Genomic DNA, 18,915 nt, shown 5'->3' with positions numbered 1-18,915 from the left:
CCGGCCTCGAATGATTGGCCCGGGCTTCGGTGGATCAGAGAAGGGGATTAGAGAGAGAGAGAGATCCAGAGACGCTGTTTGGCATGTGCTTGCATCCAGCTTCTCAAAGTGACCTCTCTCTTCCGCCTCGTCCCGCTGCTTGCTTCTCTTCCTTTATTCTCTCCGTGTCTCTCATATGTATACAGTATATATCCCGATGCTGCAGCGAGGCTGGGAATGACCTCTCCCTGCCTGGGTGCACTGAATTCCATCACATCAAAACAACTACAGTGTATACATCATGTCTTTAAGGAAGACAGCTGCGTTCCTCGAGCTTCGTGGTTATGGCGGTAACTTTCGGATGAACACGGTGTCACCAGGAGGTGAGCTGAGTCTGAGGCCATGTTGATTCTCTTCATATCAGATCAGATGATACAGGCCTCACATGGCTTTGGGATGTAATTTGTTTTTCCTTGACATTTTTCTATTAAAATAATGGAGCCATTACTGCTGTAAAACCCCACATGGCCTCCATGCGTGCTTCCGTAATGCGATATTTCATTCAAAATGCTCCAGCAGTGACACAATGTTTGAAAACCTTTGATTCGACGGGACACATGTGACACTACGGCGCAAGAGTTTATGGAGGAAAATAAGTTTTCTCGTGTGAATCTGCACTGTTTATTTATACAGTGGCAGTTTTTTCCTGTAAAACCTAAAGGCCAATGTGGACCAGCTGATCACAGGCAGTTCTCAGGCCACTGGTTTAAATGGGTAATTTATATATGTTGTTATTGGGTCCCTCGGTGGAAATGACTTTTCATTTTGTGGCAAAGAAAACAAACGCAGGGAGGGTAATACAATATTAATAAAATAAAAGAACGAGGGCCCCATTTGTGTAATGTTTTTTCCCGCTCCCCGTCGACAGGCTTGTCTTAATGTATTTTGATATTGGGCGCTAATTGGAAGGATAGAATAGAGATAATATGCTTCCAGCTCTACCTAATATGCTGTGGCGTTGACAGAAGTTTATACATCTTATCTGTTCTCAATATCTGCCTTCCATATGGCCCAAAAGCAATATGCCGAGGTGTAATTAAAGAAAATGGGGAGATGTGGAGATAGCTGGGGCCCGATGCCGGGGCCCCTCAGACACAGAGTGAGGGGTGAGGACAGACACGCTAAAGCTCAAGGAATATTAGGTCCAGTTCATTCCACCAGGGGCCGTGTGCCTGTCACAGGTTCCCTGTCGGTGACCCGGCCGGCGCTGCGTCAGTCGGGTGCCGAGAAGCGGCCACGAGAGGATGATTATCAGTTTAAAAAGGCAAGAACACAAAGACCTGCCCCCCTTTTAAACCACATCATGTTTTTCTCATTAATTCATAACATAAATATATGCAAGGTCAATTTGAATTCTGATGCTAGAAATAATAAATGCAAATGCAACCATATTCAAATGGAAGTCAGGCCCTTTGAAAGAAACCTCAAAAAGCGGCCGCAGTATTGATTTGCAACAAAGACTCCATGATATTTCAAGTTTAAAGGAGAAATCCTCAACACACAACTAAGGGAGTCAGATCAATATCATTTTTTGATCAAAAGGGGATTTGCCTTTGAAACAGCTAGATTAAACAGCTGTTTTATTTTTCATTAGTTACACTGCCCCTTTAAAAGCCCGCAGGGGGTAGTGGGAGAGGAGGGGGAATTACTCCACAAAAGAGACAATGAAAGTGGTATTTTTTAAGACCCAAAGTTTGACGGGCTGAAAAGTATTTTCAGTTATTTTTTTCCCCTCTCTTCTTTAGTTAATATTCTATCGTTCGAAGTCCTTTTTTTGTTTACCCCAGGTGGGCTCGGACATGAAATGGCTGGGACAGTGGCAGCTTGGAATGCCCCTGGGCATCTTACGGCCGTCATGTTGTCAAAGGACCTGGGGGTGGGGAGGGGTGCGAGGGCCAGGATTTTTTTTTTACATTTTTTTTCAAGTATAGACCATGAGATGGAAAAAAAAAAAAAAAAAAAAAGCTTCTGTTCTTTTAGTAACAGTGAGATCGGCTGAATTCATTATTATCACTTCCTGCTTCTTCCCCGTATGTTTTTTAGTGCAGCTGTGAGCTGGAAGGCGAGACAAGGGTTTGAACATGAAATACAGTCAGGCTCCACATTTGTCATGTATTTTATTATTTCCCTCCTTCACCTCTCAGTCCTGTAGGCAAGGTCCTTCATTTTTCACATGACTGGTTTTCTTATCATTGTGGGCCCTCTCCGCCGGCCTATGAGTGACTTAAAGGCAATAAAACACAAAACATTCTGTAAAACACGGGTGCCTCTCTGGTCTGGAGGCCCTGCAACGCCTCTCTGGGAAATTATGATAATAACTCAGTGGCGGTTGGAGTGGCCAGGTCGCCGTGAAGAGATGGGGGCAATGGGAAAAGGTTCAACAGGGTCCTCTGAGCAGGGACAGGTCAAGGTGGCCTGTAGGCCCCTGCCACCCCACCTCCCCTTCCTACCTCCGCACCCCCCGCCCCCCCGTCATAAACTCTTTCCATCATGCAGGATGCCGGCTGGCCGCGGCCAGGTATACAGCAGAACCTCTTTGTCTTGTAGCTGCCGGCGATAAAGCAGTGGCTGATGGGAGAGTGGTTGTGTTGTGCCCCTTCTGGCAGTGGCGAGGTCACCTGAGGAGCTTATCATGGCCGGCAGAGGAAAACACCTGAGTCGACACAACTCTGCAGTTTGCCCTCTGAGGGTCAACTCTGCTATGAACTTGGTACTTTGTAATTTGGTTCCTTCAGAAAGGAAGACAGAAGGCAGCAGGAGCAACATTTATTAGCCCTCTTATTGTTGAACTGTGTCTGGTTGGGATTTTTTTTTTTGGTGTCTCGGTTTGTTGCTGGGTGGAGGGGAGAGGCTGGACGTGGTCCCACAACACCTCTCGAGTGTGTGAATGAGAAGGAGCGAGGACAGGAAGAGAGCGTGGGCTCCACCACTGAGGTGCTGACAGAGGGGATAGAGGGGCCGAGATTGCACCTGTTCCGGCCCAGCACCCTCCCAGCAGGGCCTCGCCAGAGTCTCAGCCTTCTGGCATCTGTGATGGGGGCCGGGGCCAGTCCCACCTCCAGCGTTCGCTCCACCTCTTCTTTGCTTGTGGAAGAGAGACGAGAAGCGCTGGAGGCTCCATCTGCCGAGGGCTCGCCGCGGTCTCGGCGGCCCGCCTGGGGAAGGGGGTTGCTGGGCCTCCACGACTCTGCCACGGGGGTCTCACAGTGGTAGACCACAGCGCGGCACATCACACGTCACATGCCAGCTGGCCAGGCTTTCTCATCTGTAAACAGAGACTAATGACCACTCAACACACACACACACACACACACACACACACACACACACACACACACACACACACACACACACACACACACACACACACACACACACATCTCCCTTGGTAGAATGGAGGAAGGGGAGGGGGAGGCGATGTAGGTGAAAAGGCTTCGGTTTGGTTGGGGCGAATGAAAGCAGCGTCCTGAGGTTACTTTGCAGGATCCGTTGCTGCAGGAGAAGCTGTTCGAGCTTTGGGTAGGGAGCTCATATCACAGCGGGACGTTGCTAAAGCTCCTCTCAGATTCTGACACTGAGTCCACTACATCACAGTCTGCTGGTTTCTTGCTTGCGTGAGACATCACAGGCCCCCCAGTGCTCCTGGAGCCCCCGAGCTCCAGCTGGTCCACCCGCTGAGTGCGTAAAGCTCTCCTGGATCTCCGTCCTGAGGATCTGGATGTAGAAAAAATTCTTAGAAGCAATACAGCTCCTGTTTACATTTTAGAAGAGCAAGCTGTATTCGCTTTTGATTGGATAATTTCACTGCAACAACAGCAAGTGTGTTCAAATGTAACACGATGATCAACATCAGTTTGTTGGCGTTACCTTTACCTAAACCCTGTGACACGTTAATGTCAGAGCGGCCTTGAGTTTTAGGTCTTCAGCCTGAAGGACATTTGTGTGTCCGTGTTTCCTGTCCCGTCTCATCACAGTCTCCTTCTCCGTGTCTCAGTTTTTTTCAAGAATTCCCTTCATTCAATCAAATTACAATTATTTTTAGCATCCCCCAACCAGATCATTTCAAATATGTCCCGCTATCTCATTTGTCCTGATGTCCCCAACATATGCTGATATAGACATGATTATGTGTAGGAATATAAATAAATATATCAAATGCAGGCTAAGAGTAGTGTGACATTGACTGTTATTCCCCAGTTAGGCAGCGAGAGGTAGGGGAGGTCACTCAGCTACACTGAGCCACTGGCAGCGCAGGCCCCGCTGGTCCACCGGAGTGACTTGGCTTCATCTACAAACTCGCAATAAATATCGGGCCATCATTTATTTTAATTCACTCCTTTCTTGCTCAGATGGAATGGATTCTTAACCTTGTAGGACAAGGACGCCCGCATGCTGCCTGCCTTGCCTTAGCTGCTAAATTATTCTTCATTCTTCGGGGGGAATAAAAAAAAAAAAAAAAAAAAAAAAAAAAGGAGTCCGGCTTTGCTCAAACTGTCAGCTCCAATGAAAAGCACGCCTGAAAACGTTGTCACTGAACCCCTGGACAAGGAAAAGACAGGGAGTGGGCAGTGAAAAGACAGGGTGGGAGAAGTGGGTGAGGGGAAGGGGGGGGGGGGGGCGGAGGTGGGGGAGTCAGCAGCCTCCAGAGTGATTTATTTGCCAAATCAGGACACAATGAGTCGATTATGAGTCCTCTAATAAGAGAGAGTGTTTGGGGACCCACTAATTGGGCATGATTGAGTTGCAGTCTGGGAGCCGGGCGAAAAGGGAACCTGGTCGGCGGCTGTCATGCAATCATCAGCTAATCAGAGCTTTGAAATTAAAACTGCGTGTTTAGGGTAGAGGACGGGATAATGGCAGGGACCTGCCTGAGCTCCGAGGCTGCCTGAGGAGGCTGTCATGGTGTATGTGGTTGTTTGTTTATATGTGTGTAAGTACAGTACGTGTGTGTACGTCTGTGTGTGTGTGCAGTGGAGAGGACAGATTATTGTATTAACTGTGTGTGTGTGTGTGTGTGTGTGTGTGTGTGTGTGTGTGTGTGTGTGTGTGTGTGTGTGTTTGGGGCCTCTCATCTCTGACTGTGGTCTGCAGTAGTCTTGATGAGGACAGTGAAGGAGATGTAATCAGCCCAGCCCTTGTACTAATACTTGTATGGTGTGTGTGTGTGTGTGTGTGTGTGTGTGTGTGTGTGTGTGTGTGTGTGTGTCCAGCTTTGTATTGCTAGGTATGTAACATATGTGCCTTAATCCATATATGAAGGCAGAGCCAGCTTTGAACACAGCAGCCTTATATAATATTTTGAATCGAGATTTTATATATATATACTATATATATATATCTATTAGGAGCAAAGACTTGGAGTATTTTTTTTATATCTTTTTTCTATTTTTTAAAAATGTGAATTTGAACATTAATATATTTGTCTTTTTGTTCTCGGTGCTTACATAGCCCGTACTGTAAAGGAAAACTATGAATCATCTGTATATTTTACCCACATACGATTAAAGCTCTTTCAAATTTATTTTAATTAAAAAAAACAAAAAACAAAAACAAAACCTGAGTATATAACTGTCCTGTAATCTTCCAAACATGCTGAGATTAATCTTAGTTTTGTACAGCTGTATTCACGTGACGTCACTAGGGGGCAGTGTTTATCTGCAATGCATCGCGAGAGTACACAGACGGGGCTAATTGATGTCAGGTGCTTCTCGTGGCTGTGTTGTCAGGACAGAGATGCGAAGCACAAAAACAACAACAAGAATGCAAAACGTGCATCTGTCTTAGAGGTAAGGTGGGAATATTGCTTTTATAAAAAAAATAAAAACATATCAGACAACTGGTGGTACGACATGTGTTTGATTTTGTATCCTAAACACGTGAACACTGAACCCATTAGCAGTAAAATTTGGTTCATCCACCAAAACAATCTTTCTAGAAAATCCCTTTAACATCCCTGTGGGCATCTTTCTCTACAGTGAGTTTGATATTAATGAGGATTTCTCGTTTTTAAATTTAGGATTTTAAGTAGCCTATAAAAATGGAGTCATAACTTTGCATCACTCTTGACAAATATATTACACCATTAATTTGTAAAGGATATTTCACAATTCTGTGTTTTTTCGTCATTTCGACTGTTTATCTTTCGACTGTTTTGGTGAATGCTGCCTGGGACTTCAGTGTCTTCTTTCTTTTAATTGGTGAAATGTGACATCTCTTCTGATGTTTAAATATTTTTGAAAAGGATTGAAACAGAAGTTTTTCGGTTTTTTTTAAGTTATTGCAGATACTGTAGGTGTTATTGTGTCAAGTCTTTTTCTTTCAGGGGCAGGATACTGTGGAGGATATCTGTTTTTATTACTCCCATAATTAAGGCATTTATGCATTTGCTTATTAGTGTCCATGCTGCAATATTAATTGTATTGCAGCATTTAGATACTTTAAGTCAAATGACTGAAATGTATTCCATATTGTGTGAAATCAAATTTTTCACTGTAACTTTTGTTTTACTTTCAGTCCATTTAATTTTTTGTTCTTCGAGCCCTCTGTCGGCATCTACAAATTACCCACCAAACAAACCAACACTGAGTATTTTCAATCCTACTAAGGCCTTGTCTAATTGTAAATGCACCTTACATCTAAAGAGGCCCTCACTATAAAAATCTGAAGTGGGTTTAGGCATAAATGGGATTAATTCCCAAAGAATGTCCTTTGCTCTTCCTCCCGTAATTTCATTTGCAGGGTCCACAGGATGAATAGCCAAGCAGGCAGTGATGTGGAACTGGAGGACAGGCCTTGCGGGGCCTGTGCTGCTACACCGCAGCCTTCAGGTTATGTTACCTTGATAATGTCACAGCTGCAGGAACCACACCGCCCACCGTACAGGACACAGGAAATCCAATTATCTGCCTTCTAATGTGTGGGAATTTTACGCTCTCATTTCTTAGACTTTGGCTTCAGCTATGCCCGGAGGGAAAACCTACCTGAGAAAGATTCCTGGGATTCACGGCTATTTATTTACCTGGAAAAATGTCCACTGGCTTTTGACTAAAATCAATACTATAAGAAAGTTGGAAAGAAGTAGAATCCAAAATTCTATTGTTTTTCTGACAAAAACACATGACTAAAGTGACAGAAGTTGAATATAATTGTAAAATATAGTTTATTAACCTCATTGGGATCTTTTATGTGCTTGTATTTGAAAGATATCCGTGTGAGTGGACACGTACACGGAGAAAGACGAAGAGGGGGCAGCCCTGATTCGTCCCGGAGTCAGCCAGGTCTTCGTGAGGGCTGCATGTGAGAGCAGGTCCCCCACCTGCACGGACCCCCGACTGTTTTTTGATTTAATTAGAAGGAAGAGGGGGCATCAATTTCAACTGCGTGGCGGGGAGATGACAGTACACAAATTGAAAGTAAGCATCTCAGTGGAGCAGGGAGGGGGCTGGTCTATCATTAACACGGAAAACACTTCTGTGTGCAATGTAATAAGATTAGAAACATTATTATCATCCCACCGCTAGACATAAAACCCTGCTGCAGAAAGACAGAAAAAAAACAATCTGAAGAAGGCTCTTTACTCAGGACAGGATGAGACAAGCTCAAAAATACATAAAATGCAGCATAATATTGAGCTGAATTTCATACCTGCACAGGAAAGTGTGTTTTATATTGTCTGTGAAAATATGTAGCTCATCCCTTTGGGAGGTTTCATGTTTTCTGATACTTTACCTCACACAGTAGTGATTGTGTATCTGAGAAGTGATTATATATGTACCCCCCCCCCCTCCCCTCCCCTCGCAGGACAGAGCCAGTGTTTTAGTGATAGGGTTTGGTTTCGAGCCGATCCGAAGGAATGTGAATGGGCTGCGAGCTCGAGGAGGAGCCCTATTAATGAACAGTAAAGACAGATGAGTCTCCCTCATGCCAAGCCGGTTGCCTCAATTGGATTAGTGAAGCTGAGATTGGGATGGATAGCTGTCTATGTGCCAAGTGGCCATTAGCTCGGCCAGGATGCCAATATAACTGTATACAAAAACCGACTCAGGATTCCCCTCAGTGATCTCAACCCTCCGACTGGACTCAGCAGCTGAGGATCTCTGAAGCAATAAACTGTACCAACAAACTAATAGGCAATAAACATTTATCAACTGTGATAATATATGGGCTATACAGTTGATTTAGCTCATGCTTTTATTGTTGTGAAAATACAAATATCAGTATCCGGTACAAGTGATCTGCCAGCGGCCGTCACTCTGCACTTTATGAATGAGACCCTGCACATTCCTGGCATGTGTCACGGCATAGTTGCTACGTTTCCAAGGCTGATGTCATGTTCGCTGTGAGGTGATGATGGGCACTGTACATGTCAGTGGACACCAGGGGCCCTTCTCCAACCAACTAAACAAATGGGCATGAGTGTGAGGAGCTGGGAAGATGTTATCAATCACCCTCGCGTCTCGACGGAGGAGCTGCTGGCGTTTGTGTAGAGAGTCCCACTCACAGTGATCCATATAAAAGGCTGTGTGATGTATTAGAGCAGATGAGCAGGGGCCGGCTCTGACACATGACTGACAGCTCATTTGACAGCCCCAGGAAAGTGTGCAGGGAAGTTTCAATCTAATCTAATGCTGCTGAAGGAATGAAATTGTGGTGTGAGATTATGTTTTCATGTTATATCCCCTCCAGGACAACGCGGGCCGAACGGGATGAATATGATGTGGATGACCCCCCCACCCGCCCACCCCCCCCGGTCGAGAAGGTACGGGTACCTATGGAGCCAGACGCCACAGTCGACGCTGAGGCGAGACCTCCTGACCCGCTACTCTCCACCTCAATCCACTTCAGGCCAGTGAATCAGGTTTCTGACGAAAAAACAAGAAACTGAAACCTTGCTCAAACCCATATCTGTGGGTAAACAAAAACATTTTTGTGTCATGCATTATCAATCAGCTGTCTCTCGGGGCTTTCCAAACAGGTAATCGCTGTCATTCAATCGCTCCACCGCAGGAGTTGGGTCCTCCAGAAACAGGATAGCCACAAAACAGACATTAATATTAAGTGCAGGAGAGATCAGCTTCTCTTTGGCCTGCTTCGATACTCCTTTTTTCATAAGAGCAGAATATCTCAATGGGCCACATGCATCTTGAAATCAATATTCCTGACTGTCGTATAGCTTTACACTCTTCTTATGATAAAAGCCATTTTTATTGACATAACATTAAATGAACCAAAGCTGACTTATAAAAATATTTCCACACAGCACACTCAAAGGTCACTGAACATTTCTTAATTACACCAGAAATGTAAAATTATTTCACCAGAAAACCATTAAAGCCCAGGAGACTCAAAGCTCCCAATGCATGGGCCCACAATGATCAATCATAGAGGGCTAATTAGCCATTTTACAGCCTTTGTCATTATGCCCCATCTACTTTCCCAACATTATGGCCATTTCTATTATTTTTTTTTCAAACTCTTGAAAGTTAATAGAAAACTTCTTCTGCATTGACAAATAAAGCATGAGCTTTCTATATGTTCGGCGTGCCAGGCTTTCACGCTCTCCGGCCACGTTTTAGTCGTAGAATGAGGTCAGCAGCTGGCCAGCGAGCGTTGAGTGTCAGCTGCTGTTTTTCCATTGAACCAGACTACACTCGGGTGTTTAGCCCTCTGACAGGCCTGACGTTGGCCTCCTCGCAGCCCGCTGACCACAGAACCTGATCTCACGCAATCAAGCAACTGTGTCCGCCCGGCCGCTGTTCCCGAATGTGTCATCCTCCTGCTTCCTGCGGCATGCCTCCTCTCTCTCCTCCTTTCTCCGTCTGCCTCTTCCGGGCTTTAGCTTTCGCACCTTCTGACGGCATCCATATTTCCCTGTTAATTCCACGGAAGCCCTGCAAATGTTCGTATTGTCTAAGTGATCATTAAAATTTATGGCAAGCTGACATCATCCAGCTTGCGAGGCCTCGCCGGCATAAGTCATAATTATGTGATGACACTGTAAGACGGAGCGTCCACGCTGGGCCCCTCGTCCAGGCCAGTTAAATGATGTAATTAGCCCACATAAGAGGTGAGCGCTCCAGATTGGATAAGTTATTAAATGTTTGGATGAACCTGAGCTCCATTTCCCTAACTATCGCAGTCTTCCTCTCGCTCCCTCCCTCCTTCCTCCATTAGCCCATTAGCAGTTATGTGATACTATATGCTGATGGGGCAGTGGACAGAGAAAGTAGGTAAATTAAGCCTGACCACTGCTTGTGTTATGGCCTGCTCTGAGAAGGTGCCACTGAAGGACACGGCAAGACTGAAGTGAACAGCACATCGATGAGGGACCACCACAGACACGATGCTACAGTAACGTGAGCTTAACGTGAGTTTGTGAACTTAAAAAAAAAAAAAAAAGGCCTGACCTTCGTTATGATCCACGTTATGCTGAATGCATTCATCGGGATCTTATACGTGTCCTGTGGCCTCGTTTCACCCGACAGAACAATGCAAAGTGATCGTACTGTACAACAAACACAGGTCAGACGGGCAAACGTGTCAAATTTAACCCATCAGATTGCTCAATTTGTCCCCAGTTAGGCTGTAATGGAAGGCAGTGCAGTGAGGTTGACAGCGTGCCTACCGCTGGGCCCTTGAGCCTCGGTGTGTGCGTCACTCTGCGAGTGTGTGTGTGCGCGGCGTGCTCCACCAGAGGGTCTCACCAAGCGTGACTGTGTGTTATTCACACTGACGAGTTCCACTGTTCACTGTCACCTCTCATTGTGAGGGGAAATAAGCCTGCGGAGAGAGCTGCGGCCCGGGGAGGGCGGAGGACGGGGGGAGAGCTCCACCAGTTTCTCTTTCAACGAGATTCAAGCTGAATATCCGTAACTATGACCCCTCGTCTGACAGGTAGAGGTGCATATTCAGATACGGCGAGCTGAACCGCCTGGTTCTGTTTTCCAACACATTCTTCCAGACAGAGGCGGAAGCCGAGCTGTGTGTGTGGCCGGTTTTTTTGGTGGTGTTTTTTGGGGGGGCAGGGGTGGGTGTTATGGTGTTTGATTTGTTGTGAAGACTCGAGCAGCAGGACTCAGCAGAGTCCAGGTTGGCCCAGCAGGCCCGCCGAGAGTGACACTTCCTCTCTCTGTCTCGTCCTGCGGAGAGCCTTGACAGCAGGGACCTGGTGCTGAGCCGCGTCCCCGTTCATCATCACCAGAACCAACCACCCACAGCGGGCAGGGAGGAGGTGGGGCGGGGGGTTGGGGGGCACTCAGTTATCTGTGTCACCCCACTGTCCCCCCCCCCCCCCCCACACTGCCTCTGCCCCCCCCCCCCACACCCCTTCCTCCTCCGTCTTTGGCCCGTCTCCAGAGAGACCAAAAAGCCAGTCTCGCTCTCTCTCCCTGCTCCCTGATTGTTTTTGTTCCTGTGAGCAGACAAATAGAGTTTGGCCTCTTACAAAAGAAAATGCCCGAGCTCATCTGATCTTACTGCCCTAAGGAGTGGCCCGGCCTGAAGGGCTAGTGATTGGAAAATTACAGTGCTGCAGCAGCCATATTGTCAGGGAGTCTCAGCCAGACTCTTTTCAGTTTGTGTGATAGGCCATCAGCTGAATGGCCAATTGTGCACTTTTCTATTGCGTCCATCAATACTGTGGAGTGATTGGCTTCAGAAAGCGATAATTTAGTGAATCATCTGGGGTGGTAATCCTAATTTGGGTAACTTCTGTGACTTTGATTGATATATACGTGGAGAGTATGTGGATACAGATCAAATTGTGATGCGTGTGACTTTTTTACAGGACAGATAAACCAAATTTTTAATTGAAAAAGCTCTGCTTTTGCATTTTACTTTAGCCACACACATGATCATAGAACTGGTTAGCAAATTCGTTGTTCGACTGTCTGAGACTTGGTCTTTGGGTAAAAATACCTGTTGCAGCTCCAGAGGGATGTTGAAGCCTCCCATCGCTGCCTCACAAGTGGCTCTCTGATAAGTGATTACAATTGGGGAGAAAGGAGGAGTAAAACAAGGGGCTTGTCAGCGCAGACCCTCCAAATCTGAGGTCAATTTCGCCCCCTGATTGCGTCTATTTTTGTGGTGTGTTTGTGTGGGGGAGAGAGGGAGGGAGGGAGGGAGAGACAGACAGACAGACAGAGTGGGAGAGTTTACTGTTGCCTTATTGAAGCCATAATCATCACCTGACAAGCAGAAGCTGAAGCGTGAGTTGGATGTCTGTCAGTTTTATCCTTTTGTTTTTCCCTCCTCACCTCCTGTTCTTTTATTCTGCCCCTCCTCCCCCACCTCCCCTCTTTCCGTCCCCTCATCCCCCTATCTCCTCTCCTCTTCCACCCCTTGGCCCTGGCCCTCTGCCTGCTCTTTCGCGGCTCCCCCCTCCCCATGTTCGCAAATCACTTCTTCCCGTGTCAGCAGGTAAATTGTTTTGTCCTCCCATTCCCTGCTTTCATTACCTTGTGTAAATTAAGCGATATGTCGTCCACCGGTGCGCGCCAGAGCACTCACCGCGCCAACGCCAAAATCATGAGATTTGGCATAATAAATGAAGACAAACTGGCAGTAGCAGTGCTCCTCTCCGCGCGGGCTCGCCTTCATTATTCGCTTAACTTGCCGGAGAAAATGACTTAACCCTGACCTGTGTATTACGTCCCATATTCACTCCAGATAAAAGCCTTTTTACAGTGCACAACAATTTATATTCCAGCAAAGAGGCTGCTTTTCTCTGTCAGTTTTCCAATCTCAGCTCCTGAACACACGTCATTAAACTTGTCTTGCCTTCCTGTATTTGTCCATCAGTCCTTCTTTTTACATAAAATCTGGCAGCATTATTCTGGGGTTTGATGGCCCCCACTCATTTTTTCCCCTTGGAATGTTTGATTGGAAGAAATATAGCCGGGCCGGGGCTATCTCCTCTCTTCTGTGGAATCATGCACTTGATGAAATAGTGTTCCCTCAGCAAGAATAATAAAAACAGACTTGTGCATTACAGGGGGCTCTCAATCTGCCAGCCAGGCTGAGCTGAGCGAAAAAACCCACCCTGCCTCTTGACAGATTTTTATAGTTATCCCAGCAGATAAATGGAAACGGGTGACCAGGCTGGGGAAGGCCACTCTGGAGCGAGTGTGGGCTGCAAAGTCTGGACTATAGCACGATGTGTGTAGAGGTCTGTTACGACCAGATTTGTCCTGGTTGAGTGTTTAGAGATTTTAGAAATTGTTGCTTCTGGTTCAACACAGCATGCACACAGATAAGATCAAACACAAAATGTGCCATTCAGACACCCAGTATTTGGTTTGCATTAGTAAACCTTTGCCTCTTTCAGCTGCGAGGGTGGAAAGTTAAAGTTCTGTGGTCCAGCTCCACTGAGAATGAACTGTAGGAGATGAAAAGGGTGATTGCAACTGTCCTCGGGGTGATAGGTGCTCACTTTCCAATTTAGAAGTGTCAGCATTACTATAATATCAAGCTCACTTGAATGTAAAAGGTCATAGACACTTTGCATAAAGTCTTTCATTCGCTGTTACTGGAGCAGAGCCTGGAGTAGTTAGTTAGCCGAGCTTTTTCACTTTCCGCTGTAGCACAAGATGAAAGTAGTCACTTGTTTTCGAACTACAGATGGTGCAGTGCTCATTTCTACAGAACAGAACTGAGGCTTCAACTAACAATTATTTTCATCAATTTATCTACTCAATGTTTTCTTGGTTAATTGATTGGTTGTTTAATAAACCCTCAAAAACTAGTGATTATAATGATAATTTAATAAAAAATGTCCATTGCTTTTTCTACATCTTGATAAAGACAGTGCTCCCTTGGGACATCAAAAAGCTAAATAAAAACAAAACCATTGTTTTAACACTTGTCTTCAAAATTAATTTAAGGCTGCTCAAACAGGATGTTAACAATCTTTGAAGTCTAGATGATAATGAAATAAATTACAGTGAATTTAAATCCAGACTTTCTCTGGATTCAATCAAAGTGGAAAAACAAACCGGGTTTCTCCTCTTGTGTTGAGCCTCATTGAGTCCAGCACAGTATATTTTATTCATAATCTAGAAATGTGAAACTTTATGAAACCATTACTGACAGAAATTTTAAACAGTGTGAATGGAGGTTGAAAAGTTCCACGGTGGATTGCACCTCAAGGTTTTGCCTTCTGAGGAGATAATCAGCCATAAATGGTGCTTGTTTCCACCTAGCAGACCCTGATTAATCAGCCAAACTGAGCGGGCTAATCAATCTACCTCGAGAGCCTTCCACGCTGGGCCTGGAGAGGTACGTGTGCTCTCTATCCTCCTCCCTCTCCTCCTCCTCCTCCTCCTCCTCCTCCTCTCTTCAGTAGATTTAGATGAACATTACAGGCCCACTGTTGTAATTTTGTAAGTGCTGAGGCGTTTGAGGATTCTTCTTACACCCCTTAAATAATGCTCAGATTTATTGGTTTGTGATGTTTTAGTGTCATTTGATTCATATTTATCATAAGAAAATAACCAATAATCGAAGTAAAGTTGTATCCATGATTAGTTTTACCAATTCAGCGTCGGCCCTCATGTGGGATATGCTCACAGTCTCTCTTTCTGTTCCTGAGTTAAGGTGTTGTGCAATGTTACAAGAAGTTATGATGTCACAGTGACTTCCAACTAAAGCAGCACAACAAACAAACCAGGGTTTAATTTGCCTGTCAACAAAACGGTGCTCCTGAGGTTTCTGGGCTTTCTAGATAATTTTGTCAATGGCTTATGTCACCTGGGCACAGACAACTGGAGCTTTGAATCATAATGACAATCAGACCACATTGCTGTTTAATGGTTATGGTTAGGATGCATTTATGATATTGAAAAGTTGGTAACCAATCAAGAGGGTTGCCAATATTCAGCTGTGGAAGACGATTAAGTTCACTCAACAAAAATATAATAGTAAAGATCTAAGACTTCTTTTATACACATAAAAGGTTTATTTTTCTCAAATTTTGCTCATAAATTTGTTAAAATCTTTGTTAATGAGCACTACACTTTTGCCAAGAAAAATCCAGCTACCTCACAGGTGTGGCACCTCAAAATGCTGATTAAACAACCTGATTATTGCACGGGTGTGCCTTAGACAGGTCACAATAAAAGTGCCACTCTCACACGTGCAGTTTTGTAATGCAGCACGATGCCACAGATGTCGCTAGTTTTGAGAGCGTGCGGTTGCTGACTGAGGGAACGTCCACCAGAGCTGTTATCTGTGACTTGGAAGTTCATTTCACAACCATAATTCGTCTTCAACATCAACAGTGCGTCCAGTCAGCCTCACAACCACAGACCACGTGTAACGTCCTGCAGTCATCTTGACGGCTGATGCAACAGTTGGTTTGCACAACCAACGCATTTCAGCACAAACTGTCGAGGACTATCTGAGGGAAGCTCATCAGAAATACAATATTTATGGGTTTTAATCATACAAAATATACTTTCAACGCATAAGATGTTGTGAATTATTAAGCGTTAAAATGGCCAACACTCTATAAAGTAGTTCAAACTTGTTCCAGCTGCAACATGTAAATGCTAATTGTTTGTTAATTCATCAATGAAGACACTCAAATGATAAAATATTCCATGCTACTAGTACTTTTGAAAATTTTGTAATCTTTAACTTCTTCTTTCAATACTTCCAATACTATTTGAATTTGCCTGTGTTGTACAGTCAAAATTACAACCATCAAAACATGTTTAACAGACACCACATATACCTTTTCTATGCTGAGTACTAAATCAGATCTACCAGATCTTTCTATAATAGCTCTGACAAAGATCATTTCAAATACAAAGAGCTGCACGGCGGGGTGAAGACGGACAGCTTTGCAGCTCAGTGCAGGAAATCCTCCTCTCTGAAAGGGCCGAGAAAAGAATGATACAAACAAAGAAAAAAAAAAAAGAAAAACAACTCAAATCCAACTCGTTTTTTACTGTATGAAAGTTTCACAAGGTCGTTTGGAGACTCGTGTTAACACAATACCTGAATACAGATTTGTTTCCTTGTTCTACAAGTCACAGAGACCCGAGTCTTTAAGTGATCATTATTACCATACAAATAGACAGATCTATTTAACAACCCCCTTTTTATCGCATAACACTTATTCTTTAGTGTTGCTCTCTGAAAGGCACTGAAATGCGTCTCAGCCCCCTTCTTACTCTCTCTCTCTCTCTCTCTCTTTTTTTTTTTTTTTTTTGCAGGGAAATCGTCTCCGGGTTGATAAAGGCTCAGAGCAATAGAAGAAGCAAGGCTGACATCTTCTTAAGAGATGATAGGAGAGCCAAATCAAATAGGATGGAGCAGTCACTCTTTTCACAGATAGGTAGCTCATTTCTGGTGGCTGAGAGTTTGCATCCCTAGTGGCGCTCTGCCTGGGAAAGATAGCTCGCTCGGACTCCATTCATTATTTCATTCCCTGCCTCCTCCTTTCACGTCTTCGCAACTTCTTTTTGTGCTTTAATGAGTTGCCTATTTTTTTCTCAAGTGTTGATGGGGATCTTGAAATTTAGATTTGGAGACAAAATGTTTAATCCCAAACGTTTTTCATTCGTAAAGAAGAGGCAAAAATCAATTATTTCTATTAGACAATGCTGATTGGAAATGAATGGAAGTGGTAGCATTTTGAAACAAAGGCTCCACAGAGACAAAGATAAGTGTCAGTTCCCCCCCCCACCCCGAGGTATGATGTGTGGTTTGGCTTAATAAGCAGTTTGCAAACATTTGCCATTAAAGCCATGCAGAGGGTTCACTATGCTGATATACAAACACACCCAAATAATTCATCATAACAGCGCTCATAATTCAGAAACTGCAGATTAGAAGTAAGTAATGTAACTTACTAAGAGCGAAGAGCCGATGTTAAGCTGCAAACTCTGAAGATGAATGTCTGTGCTAATGTAACTTTATCCAATATAATTTCAAACTTGAATATCCCATGATATTTTTATCCTTGCATTTTTTTTTTTCTGCATCATAACTTCCTTGCAGGAACTTTTCCCATACACTATTTACTGCCACACTTAATCAATGAAGGCCCAGCTCCATGTGTTACTCAGCTCGGCACTTTGTGAAGAGCACTTTGCTATCATATCCCTCACATTCTTCGCAAATCCCTTCGAAAATTATTTATAAAAATTAACTTCTCTTGCAGAGGGCTCATTGAAAAGAAGAATTACATGACAGATAAAACACTTTATCGCCAGTGAAAGGCGAGACAATGTACGTCGAGAAATTGGGAAGATGGCAGAAACAATGAATATTAAGTGCCTAAGAATCTAAAGCTGCTGACTAAATTGAAACAGTATATCCTGAGGGGGAAAGGTTTCCAAATTGCTAATTACTGCCTCTGAAAGGGGGCTGTTTCTGATATGTTTGCTTGTGAAAGGCTTCCACTTAATGAAGCAGTGGCTCAAGTTTTTTTTTTTTTATATTCCCACTCTCCGGCTTTCAGGGCTCTCTCTGGACTTTCCTCCCAGGCCAGAACAATGGCGGGCCCAGGAGCCCAGCTTCCCCACAGGCCCCAGCGAGAGGAGGCCGGGGGCTGGGTACTGAGGGAGTCGCTCAACGTGCTGAAATATGGAGGCGACAGATAAGGTGGCAGCGGCACAGAGAGGCCCTCTCCCATGGGCCCAAGGGGAAATTTGCAGTTATTAAGAGGAAGATGAGAGCGATTAAATGGCTTTTGTACTCATTTTCACAGACTTTTCTTTTTTGATTATTTGGGCTGCCTTCATCTGATAGATGAAAGAAGTGGTAAATTACTTTTTTGCTTCATTCAACAACAGTAGCTTTGAGAAACAATTCTTCATTACTGAGAGCTGTCACACATCACGAAACACTTATTAGTCAACTATTGTTTTAAAAGGTGTGGCGGCAATAGAATTACTGTAATCTGTAATCTGCAACTTCAGTAATTACAAATGTAACATGGTTTTGCATTTTGTTTGAAGAAATTAAAATGTTAACATACATACAGACTTCTTATACTCACTTATCATCATGGTTTGAACACAGTTACATGAGCAGCTGTAGAAATTCATGCAATTTGTTAAAATAGACACACAACAAACTTTAAAGCCATGTCCTCTTTGATTTCCACTGAAACTCTGTCAGAGAGGGTTTCTGCTTGTTGTGTACTCCCCTGCAATATATTGTGAAGTGTATTGTAAACACAACAGTAGGTCCTACTGCCTACAGCTCGTAAAACAAAAAGATAGTGGGAACATGACGTAGGTGCATGTCACATCCACGGCACAGTGGGACACAGCAGGTAATAGCCTAATACCAAGCCTTCGTATTGCAGTGGAGAGGTTTTATATAGCCTCTCCTTTTTGAAGACACATACAAGCACCCTGAATAATAAAATGTCTAATTTGGTTATTCCTAAAGGTAGCAATATGAAAGGTTTAAGTCTGTCTGAATGGGAGTGAGTTACTAGCACCCAGTCTGCCTTCAGTACAGCTCCAAGATGATTTTTTTTTTTCTTTTTCCTAATTACTGATTATTGTGAAATTGTTTGGACTGGATCAACTTTTTAAAAGGTGATCAGATAACTTGACCTTAATTCTATCTCTTAGGCTACTGGTACAATAACATGCATTTTATACGACAGAAATAAATTTTAGTGGAACTCAAGCCAGGCCTACATCTAGTGAAACTGGCATGTCTTCTGTTCCCTCTCAACATACTCATAAAATTGCAGCTATACACGTGATTACAAATTGTTTTTTTTTTTTTTTTTAATAGCGTATCAGTTTACTGAAGTAATGTAACAGTGGTGACGTGTGGATGACGTGTTATCTGGCTTCCGGCGGGCTGGTGTTTTGGCTCCTCATCTGCGTGCTGGCGGCGCGCTGTTCTTTT

The sequence above is a fragment of the Embiotoca jacksoni genome, unplaced genomic scaffold, assembly GCF_022577435.1.
Source record: "Embiotoca jacksoni isolate LCO1_2020_lvr unplaced genomic scaffold, fEmbJac1.0.p SCAF_18, whole genome shotgun sequence".
NCBI classification, from domain to species: Eukaryota; Metazoa; Chordata; class Actinopteri; family Embiotocidae; genus Embiotoca; species Embiotoca jacksoni.
Note: the sequence above shows the minus strand (reverse complement) of the source record.